Source organism: Typopeltis vanoorti, chromosome 6 (genome assembly GCF_054136105.1).
Source record: "Typopeltis vanoorti isolate ZY-2024b chromosome 6, IOZ_Tvanoo_1.0, whole genome shotgun sequence".
Lineage (NCBI taxonomy): Eukaryota > Metazoa > Arthropoda > Arachnida > Uropygi > Thelyphonidae > Typopeltis > Typopeltis vanoorti.
The window spans coordinates 135506628-135522867 of NC_143554.1; the positions used below are offsets into that span (position 1 = coordinate 135506628).

At 36.4% G+C, this 16240-nt stretch overlaps 1 protein-coding gene across 1 annotated transcript in view; it reads right to left on the reverse strand.

Moving 5' to 3' along the window:
• Nucleotides 1–16240, reverse strand: part of pic (DNA damage-binding protein pic) — a 359026-nt gene that overhangs the window by 46827 nt on the left and 295959 nt on the right. The gene's annotated exons all lie outside the window — the stretch shown is intronic.

The window sequence follows — 16240 nt, forward strand, 5'->3', positions numbered from 1 at the left end:
AAAGGATCTAAGAGGATGTGTTCACTTGTTTGCTGATGATGCAAAGTTGGGTAGAGCAATTGTGAGTGCACAGGATGTCAAAATTTTGCAGGAAGATTTGGATAGTTTGGAGGACTGGGCTAGGGAAAATGGATGTCAATTTAATGTGGCAAAGTGTAAGGTTATGTATTTTGAGGTGAAAAGATTAGCAGCAGTATATCACATTGGTAGAACTGTACTACAGGAGATTGATGAGGCCAGGGATTTGGGAGTGTTGGTGAATAGGGAGTTGAAGTTTAGGGGGCACATTGCAAAAGTGGCTAAATCAGCTCATCAAATCACTTGGTTACTGAAAAATACTTTAACAAGCAGAGACAAACAAGTTATTGTTCCTCTATATCGAGCCCTGATAAGACCCCATCTGGACTACTGTGCCCAGATATGGGCGCCAAGGTTTCTTCTTGATGGGGGAGGAGGTGGAGTGGATCCAGAGACGAGTGACTAAGATGGTGGCAGGTCTGCGGAATGAACCTTATGAGAACAGATTGAAGATTTGTGGGTTGCAAAAATTGGTTGATAGGCGGAAAAGGGGTGATATGATTGAGACATTCAAATTAATGAAGGGTTTCTATAAGATTAATCCAGAAGATATTTTTGAAAATAGGGCTGGTGGTGGGAGGAATAAGGGCCATACATGGAAGCTGGGCAAGAATGTGGTTAACAAGGGTGTTAGAGCAAGGTTTTTACTTGGAGAGTGGTAAATGAGTGGAATAAGCTGCCAGAGTCTGTTGTGGGTGCTATGACCGTGAATGAGTTCAAGGCGAGGTATGATAGATACTGTGTGAATGTTGAATAGTTGTTCTTGACATGATGTTAGGGCCTCCATCGATGAGTCTGTCGACTCCTTGGAGTTGCCCAAAATAATAATAATAATATTTCATCTTGTTAGCCTTTGTTTCACACCCGGTAGCCTCAAACTCACTGCTACATGGGACACTATTACCATTATTGCTTTCAAAAGTATGTACCCTAACTGGACTCAAATCATCTGATATCATTAGTATTCTTCCCCATCTCTTCATTCATTCTTAACATCTTTTACACTTGATTTTAATTACCACATCCAACTCTCAGAGTTGGATGTAGTAATCTGCCAGGGTTTACTAATGCTAACAATTTTAGATTGAACTGTGGAGATTGAACTGCCCACTCAGTCTCCAAAAGTTAGATAGGGCTAAATGGCCTCGCCTACTCCCGTATATACGGGAATAAAAAGGCGTTAGCTGATTTTTTAAATAAAAAAAAGGAGCCTGTGTAGCTCAGTGGATGTGGCGTTTGCACACCATCGCGCTAGGCCGCATGAAGGAAGTCTTGGTTTCGAGTCTAGTCGGCGACTAGAGGAAATTTTTCTAAGCCTTTTTTCGACCGGTTCCCGAGTTAGTCGATCTCTGGCACGGGCAAGCAGGTTTTTCCTTCCGGATACTCGGGTTTTTCGTCCTGTAAACTCAAGAAAATCGACCGTAGAACCCACATTATTTCAGACATTAAATATATTGTGTTAGGGTTAGAGACCACGAGATGGCGGCACATTTGAGCCGTCTCTCTTCACTGCGTACCGCTTAATTAGTGAGAGCCTTGGGCCATCTGTCTCTGATTGGGTACCAGTGGAGATTGAACTGCCCACTCAGTCTCCAAAAGTTAGATAGGGCTAAATGGCCTCGCCTACTCCCGTATATACGGGAATAAAAAGGCGTTAGCTGATTTTTTTTTTTTTTTTTTTTTTTTTTTTTTTTTTTAACAATTTTAGGCCACAATGTATTCACCAAAGCAACAAACTCAACCACTTTGTTTCTAATGCTCCTGCCATTTTGTGTATAGATATAACAAGGTACCACCTTGCATTTCATATATTTACATCTGTAGTCTGCTTGGCCTGGTTAGGCAACCACCTCTTTTCTGTTCTCAGACACAGTGAAAATGTCCCAACCTAAAGTGTAGTTGATCCCTTCATCAGATTCATACCCACACCCATTGATATTCATATTGCTATTACATCTGCCTAGTTCATCGAAACCGCATCACTTGCTGTAAGCGTTTTTTTTTTTTTTTTTTTTGTAATTAAATATGAATGGCTATTTGAAAAGAGATAATAACACAGTAATTATTACAAATAATGAAGAGAGTAATGCAATATTTTTATTTTTCATTAATATTTGGCTTTTTTAAGTATAAGATGTGACATAATTAGGAAATGAGAACAAACTTGACAAATTTACAAATATTTCAAAATGGAGTGTACAGTGATATTTTCATTAACACTCTGTTAGTGAAAATTTAGTTAAACTACACAGTTTTACTAACATTCAAAGCTAAAAATTCACTTTTTGCTGTTTAGTACTTTGTGGGGCCTCCTCTTGCCTTTATTACAGTGTTAATAATTGGATTTTTATATTGAGGATATTAATATTTATCTTAATATTTAATCCTACCATAGAGATGATCTCTGTTTCTAACAATTATTTTTTTATTCTGAGTGTACCTATATTTTATTATGTGCACAAGGGTTCACTCCAATTGGTGCAATGATCTTAACTCTTTCTTTCAGAATCCAATTAATCACTGACTCAAGACCAAATACAAAATAAACACATTTAATATAACAAAAACAATATATATACACTTCAAACAATTATTACACAACTAACTACAAATTAATTAGATCCAAGGCCTTTTAAAAAATAAACTTACACTTAAGATTAGACTAAACACTTTGTTTGTACAATCACAAAATGTTCATAGCCAGTTTCTCTCTCTCTCTCTGTCAAGGCCCTTTTCAGAAGATATATGACTCTATTCTTCATTTACACAGGATCCTTTTTCATCACTCATGTAGCACACATAAAAATCTTCCTGACTTAATTCTGTCTCTTTTTAGTAGAAATAATGGTCAGATCAGGCGTCCTTAATACTGATGAAACTTCTTAATCAAAGTTTTCTCAAACATTCCTTTAGAACGTAAATAGCAAATTCTTCTTTTATTCACTACACTTAATGATAGTCTTAACTCTTCCAATAAAAAAAACTTACAGTTCTACAATTCCCTTTTCGGAATCTATTATAAATCTTTCAATCAGTGTTTCCTCCAATATTCCGTTTAACATGCTTTATAGCAATATTTCCCTTTTATTTATCCACATACTTATTCCACATTAAAACTTAATAGTTCCACGATTCCTTTTTCGGAATATACTATTAATTTCGTCCGACTGTCACATAAAAAAACTCAAGTTCCTCCAAACCTAAATATCTGCCGGCCTGTGTTCTAAATTCCTTCTGAATGCTATCTTGTTTACAGCCGTTACTCAGATACCGGACGCTTTCTTGTCAGCTGTCAATCACTCATCAAACTTCTCGGCGAGCATGTGCACTCCCTGGCAAGCGAGAAACTAAGTACTGTATAATGGCTGACACTTTGTCTCCGTTAGCGACAAGAGAATGTTCTCATAAAACACAAAACTTAATATTTCAAACCATAATAAATTTGTTTAAAGTAACACAACTAATCAAATCCGGTAAGTACATTAAATTTTTAACTGTTTTACATATCACTTTTAACAAAACAATTTCCATAACGGGCACATCGTAAGTGCCGATAATGCGTGTTATGAAAACAAAACTAATAAACATACTAACATAAACAATACGGAAAAATATTCAGAATTTTAATTATGATTATTTTTACAACAGCTTGGCATCAGCAGAGCAATGACAAAATCAATTTCCTGATGAATGCAACTGTCAATTTATGGTTCCATAAGAGTATATGAAACCATGGAATTCAAAGTGCAAAGTGTTTTCGGCTTCTTGTGTATTTCGGTCTCCATTTGGTATCACAAATTCTCAATGAAGTTGAGATCTGGACTGTTTCCTGGCCACAGTAGTCACTGAACTGAGTGTTCATTGAACCACTTATTAACCTGCAACAAAAACTAAAGCTTTTTTAAATATTAAACTCAATTTGAATGGTATATTTTAGGGTTATAATAGCATTACTTACACTTTTTGCCCTAAGATAAGGGGCAGAGTCATCCTGAAAGACGCAGTTCGTAGTTATGGTAAAGTGGTCTCTGATAGTAGGCAGCAATCCTGAAATTTTCTGGTACACTTGTGTATTCATGGAACCTTTTGTGAAATGCAAGTGACTAACTTTTATACGACATACAGCCCCAGATCATCTGACCGGCTGAAAATTTGATTGTTGACACGAGACAGTCATGGTTGAATTTTTCCCCCTGATCATCTTCGAACTGGCTGTTTGCCATCGGCACCCTGCAAGTCAAACTTTTTCTCATAAGAAAAAAATATCCTTTTCCATTGATTGGGGGGGGGGGGGGGTCTTAGGCATGCTCTTTGCACCAATTTAACTGAGCCAATCTCATTTTATTGGTTAACAAGTGCTTCTTTTTAGGGTACACGGCTATCAGTCCCTGTCGAATGAGTCTTCTCCTGACAGTCACAGACTTGCCACAACTCTTGTTTGTTCTCCCCAGTGCAGTTTCAGTTCTCTGGGTCATGATTGGCAATTTTTTGAGGCAGAGTCACTTTAGGACTAGATCTTGCCATGGTATTCATGGAACCTTTTGTGAAATGCAAGTGACTAACTTTTATACGACATACAGCCCCAGATCATCTGACCGGCTGAAAATTTGATTGTTGACACGAGACAGTCATGGTTGAATTTTTCCCCCTGATCATCTTCGAACTGGCTGTTTGCCATCGGCACCCTGCAAGTCAAACTTTTTCTCATAAGAAAAAAATATCCTTTTCCATTGATTGGGGGGGGGGGGGGGGTCTTAGGCATGCTCTTTGCACCAATTTAACTGAGCCAATCTCATTTTATTGGTTAACAAGTGCTTCTTTTTAGGGTACATGGCTATCAGTCCCTGTCGAATGAGTCTTCTCCTGACAGTCACAGACTTGCCACAACTCTTGTTTGTTCTCCCCAGTGCAGTTTCAGTTCTCTGGGTCATGATTGGCAATTTTTTGAGGCAGAGTCACTTTAGGACTAGATCTTGCCATGGTGTAGACAGTGGCTTTCTTCCTGTCCCCCTTCCTCTCAGCAGATCTGGTTTCCTTCACTTTTGAAAGCAGCCAGTAGATTGACTCCAGAACGCAAAAACCCATGGAAATGATAGATGAAACAATACAACAAAATATATAATGATATACCAATGAAAATGACCATTTAACTACTAAAAACTATATTTATGTAGGGTGATGTGGTTTCTATGAACATGAGTGTAAGTGGAATAGTTTATGCCATGACTATTTAGTAGAATAAACATGTTTCCATTTTAATTATTTTTTATTTTGTATAATCCTTCTAAATAACCATTACAAGATGTTATAATCAGGCAATAACGATCAGGGAAAGGAAGACAGGAGTAGCTACAATATTCAATACTAAATTTGAGGATAAGCTTCTTCTTCAGTGGCAGGCAATATAACAAGAAGAGTAATATGAGCAAACATCAAAATGAGGAATTGGACATAGAGAATTTGTGAATGATAAATGCAAGTAAACACAAGAAAGATATTTAATTAACCAAATATTTCGGTCTGGAGATAGCAGACCATCCTCAGTGGTATTACAAGAACAGTATATAAAAAAAAAAATACAAGCTAGAATACTAACAATAGATTGTTTAAAATAGAACACGCCGCGTGATGTTATATCACTAAGTATGAAACGGAATATTTTGAAGTAGAAACGTGATTGAAAAAAAAAAAAAATAAATAAATAAAATTAATGAGTAATCTTAATTAGACTTTCCCAGATTTTTGATATAGATATACAGTCATTACGATTCAGGTTGGGACGATGGAGCAAGGCCATAGGGGAATTAGTCTGCAGAATACATTAATATTTCTGGATAAAATATATCCAGGAATATTAAAAGAGAAGCTAAGCAGTATTGTAAAGGGCAAACTACTTTTTGTTCTTCTAGTAGTTTGCCCTCTACAATACTGCTTAGCTTCTCTTTTAATATTCCTGGATATATTTTATCCAGAAATATTAATGTATTCTGCAGACTAACTCCCCTACGCTTTCCTTGAACAAACGTTCAAACCTATAACAGGATCTATGCAAGAGGCGAGCCCTGGACCAAAGGATCCTGTGGTCAGTTTCAATCCCATGCTGAGCCAATCCAGACTTTTTTAGGTTTGTTGTGAAGAATGGAGGATTGATGTTCTTGGATTCTTTTTTCAAGAGAACGTCCAGTTTGTCCAAAATAGGAGAGATCACAGTTGCAGGGAATTTGATAAACTCCAGGAAGAGATAAAGTTGAGTGTTTGTCTTTAGGAGAAGGAAAATGAGAAGACAATTTGTTAATAGGTGAATACGTAGCTGTAGCTGTTAAATCATATTTCTTTAAAATTCTTGCGATAGGTTCTGAAATCCCGGAGATATAAGAAATTGCACTCGACGTATTGAAACTATGTTTTGTGGAGGATTATAAGAATTGAGATGTTGAGTACTATTTTCAGAAAAGCCATTGATTTTCATGTGTTGTTGGATAGTAGAAAGTTCTTTCTGCAGATAATCAAAAGTAGAACAATTAGTTTTGGCTCTTCTGATGAGGCATTTCATAATTCCTGTTTTTTGACATGGATGATGGGCTGATTCTTTAAGAATACAACGACCTGTGAATGTTGGTTTCCTGTATACTGTAGATGTAAGAGTATTTGAAGGATGAGGAGAACGTCTAAAAAAGATAACTGGTTGTATTCTTTTTATTTCCATAGTAAACTTTATACGATGATGCAAGGAACTGATACTGTTTAAAAAAGAAGGTAAAGAGTTTTTGCTGTGTGGCCAAATAGTAAAGATGTCATCTATATATCTTACCCAAAAGGATGGTTGAGGGAAAATAGATGAGACAAGGACTTTTTCTAAATGTTCTAAATAAAAGTTGGCTAAAGCAGGAGAAAGAGGACTTCCCATGGCCATTCCTTCTACTTGGCTGTAAAATTTATTTTGACATACGAAATATCCAGAATGTATTACGAAATCGAAAAGTTTTATAATGTCTTCAGGAAAGATGTCAGCAAGTAATTTTAAAGTTTCCTTGAGAGGTACATTGGTATATAAAGATTCTATATCAAAGCTAACCATAAGATCTGTAGGTTGTAATGAAACATTTTTTAATTTTTCTAAGAAATCTGAGGAGTTCTTTAAAAAGGCATTAGAGTTGCCAATGTAAGATTTCAATAATTTAGCTAGATATTTGGCTATACGGTAAGGAGGAGAATCAATACAATCTACTATTGGACGAAGAAGATAGTCAATCTTATGAATTTTTGGAAGACCATAAAATCTAGGAAGTCTTGCAAAATGAGTTTTAAGTCTTTCAATTGTGTCTTTATCTAAGAGAGAATTTAATTTCTTTAGTTGTCTGTCAGAGACTTATTTGTGTTTTCTGGTCCTACAGAACATTCTACCATGGAAGAAGTGGTGGAATTTTTCACTAGAGAAGGCAGCTGCCACAAAGAAAAAGTTGGTCCTTAGGGGAGTCTAACAGTACAGTAGAAAACAAATACCAGACATCAGAAATGTTTTGGTAAAATTTGGAAAAAAAAAGAGCAAAGCTTAAAATAATATAAGTACCTGCTGGATTTCTATTCAGGAACATAGCATTAGCAATTAATCATTACTAATACCATATTCCAACAAAAAGACATGTACAAATTAACATCGAGAGAAAACATTAGAATTAAGGGGGGGGAAAAAAAGAGTCCCATTCACTATGTTATTGTTGATAGAGATATCTTTGCTGGTTCAGGATATAAGAGTATACATGGGATTTGAAATAGGAAGTGATCACCATTTAGTTTTGAACAGGATAAAATTGAATATCATATATGAAAAGAAGTGTAAGAAAGTTTTAAAAAGTATCATAGTCAAGTTACTTTCAGAGGTAACTGTAGTTCAAATATTATTCAAGAAAATTTAATCAGTTTGAAGAAAACACTAGCTGATTCAGCCATACAAGCAAGTGGTGAAGTTGTCTGCAAGGACTAAAAAATCAGAACTTCATGGTGGATGCAGAAAGTAAACAGACAGTGACTGTCTCTTTATTTTCTGCAAAGAAGAAAGTATATCAAAAGCTCCTAGTAAGTAAATGAATATGTGTTCTGAGAGAATGAAGGGAAAAATATGAAAAAGCAACTAAACAAAACTCATGAGAAGATTTTTGGTAAGAATATAGAAGACAAATATCAGGAAGGTATCAAAATGATAAAGGTGATGTGAAAACTTAAGATAAGGATTTTCTAGATATCTCAAGAATGAAATTACTTTGAAAGTAATTACCAGTAAAGAAGTCACAGCATAATGCTGGAAAATAGGAGAAATGCAATGAGGAATTACATAACACTTCAGGGGAACAAAATAATACTCCATGAAAAACCTGAAATGTAAGGCAGTTGGATAGATGATATTATTATTATTATCTGAGAACTCCAGGGAGCCAATGACTCATTAAGAGAGGCTGTAAATTAACCAACCCAGCTATCATACCTTCCCTTAAATTCATTTACACTAGATGCACTCACTACCCCTAAGGGCAAATTATTCCACTCACTCACTGCTCTCTGAGAGAAAAACATAGCTCTTACCCCTTTCTTGACTGAGAACAACCTTAACTTCCATGGATGCCCCCGTGTTCTCTCCCTGCCTTCCATATAATGAAAAATGTCATCATTTGAAATGTTATAACACCCATTCAAAAGTTTATAGACCTCTATCATATCACCCCTCTTTCTCCTGTTAACCAGAGTCTGCAATCCACATACTCACAACCTGTCCTCATAATCTAAATCCCATAATCCGGATATAATCTTTGTAACTCTTCTTTGCACCCTTTCCACAGCTTCTTTATCCCCTTGGAACCTAACAGACCAAATATGAGCACAGTAGTCCAAGTGTGGTCTTATCAAAGCCTTATAAAGAAGCAAAATTACTTCCTTATCCTTACATGTCAAAGTTCGCTTCAGCATAGAAATGATCCTTTGAGTTGTATTTGCAACTTTCGTTATGTGACCTTTGAACTTTAAATTCTTATCCACCAATACACCAAGATCCCTTGCCTCTTAAGTTTCTTGTAGCATAACCCTGCTAATATAATATGCCGTTGGATCTCTAATCACGCCAAAGTGCATAACTTTACACTTACTAACATTAAATTGACAGCCATTTTCATTTCTCCAGATTTCCAGTCTATTCAAATCATTTTGTAATTGCTGAATATCAGTAGAATCCCTGATTGTCCTACCTATCTTCACATCATCAGCAAACAATTGCAAATCTGATGATAGATCTGCTTGAAGTCATTAATGTATAGATTGAACAATAATGGCCCAAGGACTGAACCCTGAGGTACACCACTGGTTACCTTAAATCTGGTAGATTCACACCCACTGTATACCACTTTTTGATATCTGTCTGTTAATCAACCCCTGATCCAAGTCAATAGATTATGTTCCAATCCCATATTCTCCAGTTTACGCAACAGCCTATCGTGTGGTATCCTATCAAATGCCTTAGAAAAATCCAACATTATCATAGTGTATCCATTTCCTTTATCCAACTCGGCCGTAACATTGTTATAAAATATGAGCAAATTGCTAAAACATGACCTTCCTTTAGTAAACCCATGCTGTTCCCTGCAGAGTATAGAATGATTGTCTACCCATTTCTGTATGTGAGTTCTTACTAAGTTCTCTAAAATCTTCACTACCACACCAGAAATACTAATAGGTCATTAGTTAGACACATCAGTTTTTGCACCACCCTTGTGCAATGAAACTATATTACATTCCTTCCATTCCTGTGGTATCATTCCTGAGCTGAGACTCAAGTTATACAAATGTGTGAAAGGCCTAGCCAATTCAGCTGAACATTCTTTTAACAAACGAGCATATATTCCATCTGTCCCTATTGACAAATTTTTATCCAGGTTATGCAAAAGCTCTTCAACTGCATTTTCATAAACCTCTAACTCTTCACCCAACGTAGCAATAGCACTGTGCACCATACTACATACACCTGGTTGATATATCTTAGCAAAGTGAGCACTCATTAACTGAACAATCTCCTTAGCTTCCGACACTCGTGTACCATATGCATTCAATAAAGTTATTCTTCCACATTCATTCTTTCTTTTGCTTGCGGCATAACGATAAAATTCTTTTGGATTGCCTTTAGCTTGCATGGCCAATTTCTTTTCATACTCTAGTTTAGCTTTTCTCACAATACTCGTTACTTTTCTGGCCTGAGCTTTATATATTTCATAACTCCTCTCACTCTTATTCTCACGATACTCTTTCCACATAATTTTCTTCTTGTGGATTTCTAGGCTTAATAAGGCTGCATATCCATTTCACAACCAACCTATTTACTCTTCGAACACTAGGGATACAGTCAGATACCGCCTCATTCAAAGATTCCCATGCATTGCTGACATTTTTTCCATTTAGTAACTGATACCATGGGACCAAAGACAGTATTCTTCTAAGTCGATCATAATTTCCAGCTTTGTAGTTCAGCATGTAGCCTGTTTTAATCAGAGCTTCAATACAAGTAGATACTTCCCAAGAAAGAACAGCATGATCACTGTCACCAATTGGTGGTAAAATAGCTATATTCTTGACAGAGATCCCTTCTGACACTATGAACAAATGACCTCAAGTTCCTTCTTTCACATGCTGCTTGAGAAAGTTATCCCGCCACAATTCAATAAATTCCTGTTCTTTCTCATCATGAGATTTCTCTTCTACCCAATCAATGTTTGGAAAATTAAAGTCACCCATAATGATAATTCGCTTGGTACCCATAAGGCTAAATTGGCAATGCATTTCTTCATCCCCTACAACTGAGCTGTGCCAGGTCTGTAGCAACACCCCACCATATATTTCATTCTGTTAACCTCCACTTCACACCAAATAGACTCAAAGTCATTGCTACATGGGACATTGTTACCATCACTGTTTTCTTGTATTTCTCCCCTAACTGGACTTAAGTCATCTGATATCATTAGTAGCACTCCTCCTCCTCCTATCTCTTCTGTCATTCCCAAAAATAGTATATCTATTACACTCAATACCACATACCATATCTGATAGCCAGGTTTCACTAATGCCAACAATCTTAGGCCACATCATATTCAATAAAGCAACAAACTCAACCCCTTTGTTTCTAATGCTCCTGGCATTTGTGTATAGACATAATAAATTATGACCTAGCCTATTCTTATAATTAGAAATGCAATGTATTTTGTCTTGTTCTAGAATTTTCTCTTTTCCTTCCCCAGACATACTTAAAAGGTCCGAACCCAAAGCATATTTTTCCACTCCTATGCCACATACATAACCATGTTCAAAGGCATTCTATCTATATATATATATGAATATATATATTCAACTAGAAATGCTCAAATATGGAAATATAAACATTTTACAGGCCTACATTACATAATTCTGATGGCCTAGGCATAGTCACAAGGTCGAATTCTAGATGATTGTAGTAGAGCTCTAACAGTACCTATCTGCAGAAAAGGGAAATAAAACTAATGTGAAATTCATTATTATTACTATATTACACCTCCTATGACTCATCGCAGGAGGGCACTCCACACATCCTGCTGTCTATGCTAGTTACTACTCCTACTCTTATACATGATGCTGCAATCTACCAACTACACTACAATCCTGTTGAAAGTTTTGCATTATAGGAGATACTAGGATAGGAGTGTTGGTAGCTTGCTCCACCTTTGCAACGAGTTGCCCTGGTGTGTACCACCTTAACCCAGTCCTGAAGATACTTTCAGGCGCAAACTTTGTTTGCTCACACTTGGATAAAGGATTAAACTAAATTTATTATACACTACAATCCATCACCCCATACCATTTACTGCCATCGATAGTATTTTTTTTTGTATGTAAACTCCTTGTCAAAAGGAAACTTGGAGAAGAACAAGCTGAGTTCATACCATACAGAGGTTGTCAGAATCAGATTTTCACGACAAATAGTTGAGAAATCATGGGTCATGCACGGCAATTTTTTGAGGCAGAGCCATTTTAGAACTAGATCTTGCCATGGTGTAGACCGTGGCTTTCTTCCTGTCCTCCCAGAAGATCTGAACAGATCTGAAAAGGCATATAAGAGGGAACTGAGAGAAACACCCAAAAAGCTACTCAGTAAACGTGTTTAGGCTTAGGTCCTCGTTCATACTCATAAGACAATTTAATGGAATAACTACAGCACAAAGAGAAATAATTAAACAGCAGGTTTAATCATCTCAATATTTCATCTGTCACAGAGACATCTTCAGGAATATAATATTAAAATTGTAATAACACACAAAAGAAAAAATAAGTGAAAGAAATGAAATTGGACTATATAAAGACTAAAGTCTTATGAGAGGGATTCCCTCTATGAGTGCTGCTGGCTGGCCTTAGCTGTTGGGCAGGAGGTCTAAGAACTAAAGTTTCCCAAATCTTGGGAGGTTTAATAGAACCAAATTTAAGATTTAGGTTGGTTTAAATCTGCTACTGATTCTAAAACGAGTCAAGACTGTAATGGAGCATAACAGTTTTCTTCCATCTGATTCTGTGCAAAGTATCCAATGCATGGTCAGCTAGACCTGACTGAATAAGGTTGAGGATTCTAAAACAAATCAAGTCTGTAAATTTTTTGGCATTGTACTATTGGACAGGAAGGTTTGGCAAATAAAGATGAGTTCAGTTGTGAGGAAAGCTTGGGTTGAACAGAAGTTAGAGGCTCTGCTGACAAAGAGTTTTGATGACACCATATTGTTGAGTAGGGGGAAAGTGAAAAAGAAAAAAAAACAAAGGGCACCATTGGGCAGGCATGCGATTAGAGTATCTAAAAAATTCAAGCTGTTGTTAAAGAAATATAATCTCTGCACTGCTTTCAAGCTTCATTTGATGAAGCTTGAGAATCAGATGGAAGAAAACTATTATACAGTAATGGAGCATAATAGTTTTCTTCTATCTGATTCATTTCTTTTCTTCATTTCAGTTCTTTGGCATTCAGAAGAAATGAATGTACAAATACTTTTAAAATTAAAAAAAAGAAAAGAAAAAAAAAAGAATTAAAGTAAGAAATTATGCTGCCAAAAACAGTTGCAATTTAGTTACAACCAGTTGAGTTGAGTTTAGAATTTTAATATCAATTTGACCCATGAGTGGTTGGAGATCTAATAGATAAATAATAAGCAAATGAAATGAATTCAAGTAAGAACTAAATATCTACCTACATATACTGTTATCAGTATCTGCTTGTCCATCAGCAATGAAACAAACATGCTCCATTATTCAAGGTCATTACTTAATTTTTTTTATTTTTTATATCCCTTACACATGAGGCCACAAGGCCTACATAAAATAAATGTCACATGTGTGTGTTGTCACGAGTTGGTGTGTCAATTCAGGGAAACTAGAATTCCCAGGGTGGATAGCAGGGAGTGGCCTCTTGTGGGAATGAGTGCTTGGGGAAAGGGGAATGACATCAGGTAACACTGAGTCCAGTGGGTTCTGGATGAGATAATGATAGGTATAGAGGCAGTGACATTTTTATGCTTTACACTAATGCCAGGAGTATCTAGAATAAAGGAGATGAATTGGTGGCACTGATAGCATTAGCCTAGCCAAAGATTATTGGGATCTCTGAGACGTGGTTGAGGGAAGATGATATAACAACAGGAATAGATGTAGCAAGGTACAGCATTTTTCGGCAGGATAGGAAGGGAAATTTTAGTAGCAATGAATAGAACTTATAAAGGGGCAAATCAAGGTGGCACAGAGAGGAAAAGAAGATGCACATTGGAATAGATACTATATCGTGAAATAAGGATGCTTCAAGGGCAGATGTTCTTCCTGATCAAATCTCTAAAAGTGACGTAAAACAAGCTATAAACAAACTGAAAATGAAAGATCGTCAGAGAATCAAAATTGCAACATGGAATGTGAGAACAATGAACAGATGTGGAAAATTAGAAAATCTCAAACAAGAAATGGATAAAGGAAAAATTGATATCATAGGGCTCTGTGAAGTCAGATGGGAAGGAATAGGTGATTTTTATAGTGACAAAGTAAGAGTTATTTACTCAGGTGGAGATAAAAAGGAAAAAGAAGTTATACTAGTTTTTAATAAAAGAACAGCAAAGAGCATCATTAACATAAACTGTCTGAATGACAGGATTATGGTGGTAAAATTGAAGGCTGAACCAGTGGACATAACAATAATGCAGGTATATATGCCAACAAGTGACCATTCAGATGAGGAAATAGAAGAAATGTAAGAACAATTACAAGAACTAATTAAAGAAGAAAAAAGAAAAGACTATATGATTATAATGGGAGAATGGAACGGAGTTGTAAGAGAAGAAGAGGATGGGAGTGTAGTAGGAAGATATGGAGTAGGTAATAGAAATGAGAGAGAGGAAAGGTTAGTGGAATTCTATAAAGAAAATAATCTAATAATTACAAATACTTGGTTTAAAAAACCAGAAAATATGGAAAGGTATCAAATTTATTACATTATAGTAAAGCAAAGATACAAGAATAGTGTAAAAAATGCCTGCACATATCCTGGAGCTGATATTTACTCTGAACACAACCTACTATTCATAGAAATAAATGTGAAACTAAAGAAAATAAAAGAAGCTATGAAAAGGAAAAAATGGTACTTAGAGAAATTAAGAAATACCAAGGAATTTGGAAATAGACTGGAGAAAGAATTAATGGAAACAAGTTTTGTCAAAACTGAAGATCCAGAAAAGAAATGGGAACAAGTTAAAGAGAAAAAGAAGACTGCAGAAGAAGAAATTGGATATGTAAGAGCTAAAAGAATAAAAAAACCTTGGATAACTAACGAGATGATTTCTCTAATAGAAGAAAGAAGGAAATGGAAAAATAAAGACACCCCAGAAGGGAAAATATTATTATTATTACGGGCAACTCCTTGGAGTTGAAGGAGTCCTTAGACTCATTGAGGGAGGCCCTAACATCATGTCAAGAACAACTATTCGACATTCACACAGTATCTATCATACTTTGCCTTGAACACATTTACAGTCATTACACCCACAACAGACTCTGGCAGCTTATTCCACTCATTCACCACTCTCCAAGTAAAAAAACCTAGCTTGCTAACCACACTCTTGCCCAGCTTCCATGTATGGCCCCAAGTCCTCCCACCACCAGTCCTATTCTCAAAAATATCTTCTGAATTAATCTTATAGAAACCGTTCAGTAATTTGAATGTCTCAATCATATCACCCCTTTTCTGCCTATCAACCAATTTCTGCAACCCACAAATCTTCAACCTGTTCTCATGAGGTTCATTCCATAGACCTGCTGTCACTCGTCTCTGGATCCTCTCCACCTCCTCCTCATCCATTAGAAACCCTGGTGCCCATATCTGGGCACAGTAGTCAAGATGGGGTCTTTATCAAGGCTCGATACAGAGGAACAATAACCTGTTTGTTCAAGTATTTTTCAGCAACCAAGTGATTTGATGAGATGATTTAGCCACTTTTGTGATGTGCCCCTAAATTTCAACTCCCTATCCACCAACACTCCCAAATCCCTGGCCTCATCAATCTCCTGGAGTATAGTTCCACCAATGTGATATACTGCTGCTAATCTTTTCACCACAAAATGCATACCCTTACATTTTGCCACATTAAATTGACACCCATTCTCCTTAGCCCAGTCCTCCAAACTATCCAAATAATCCTGCAAAAGTTTGACATCCTGTGCACTCACTATTGCTCTACCCAACTTTGCATCATCAGCAAACAAATGAACAGTTCCTCTTGTATCCTTTCCTATATCATTAATGAACAAATTGAACAGTAATGGTCCAAGAACAGAACCCTGCGGCACACCACTAGTCACAGGCCATCTTTTGGACTCTACGCCTGAATAAACCACTCTCTGATATCTCATCATCAACCACCCTCCTATCCATCTTACCAACCCTATATCCATTCCCATATGCTGCAGTTTATTGATTAGAATTCCATGTGGTATCCTGTCAAAGGCCTTAGCAAGGTCCAGTAGAATCACTGTAAACCCATTATCCTTATCCAGTTCAGCCGTCATTGTGTTATAAAACGTGAGCAAGTTGCCCCAAAATGGTTTTGTCAAGGGGCATGAGCTACCCTTCACAAAA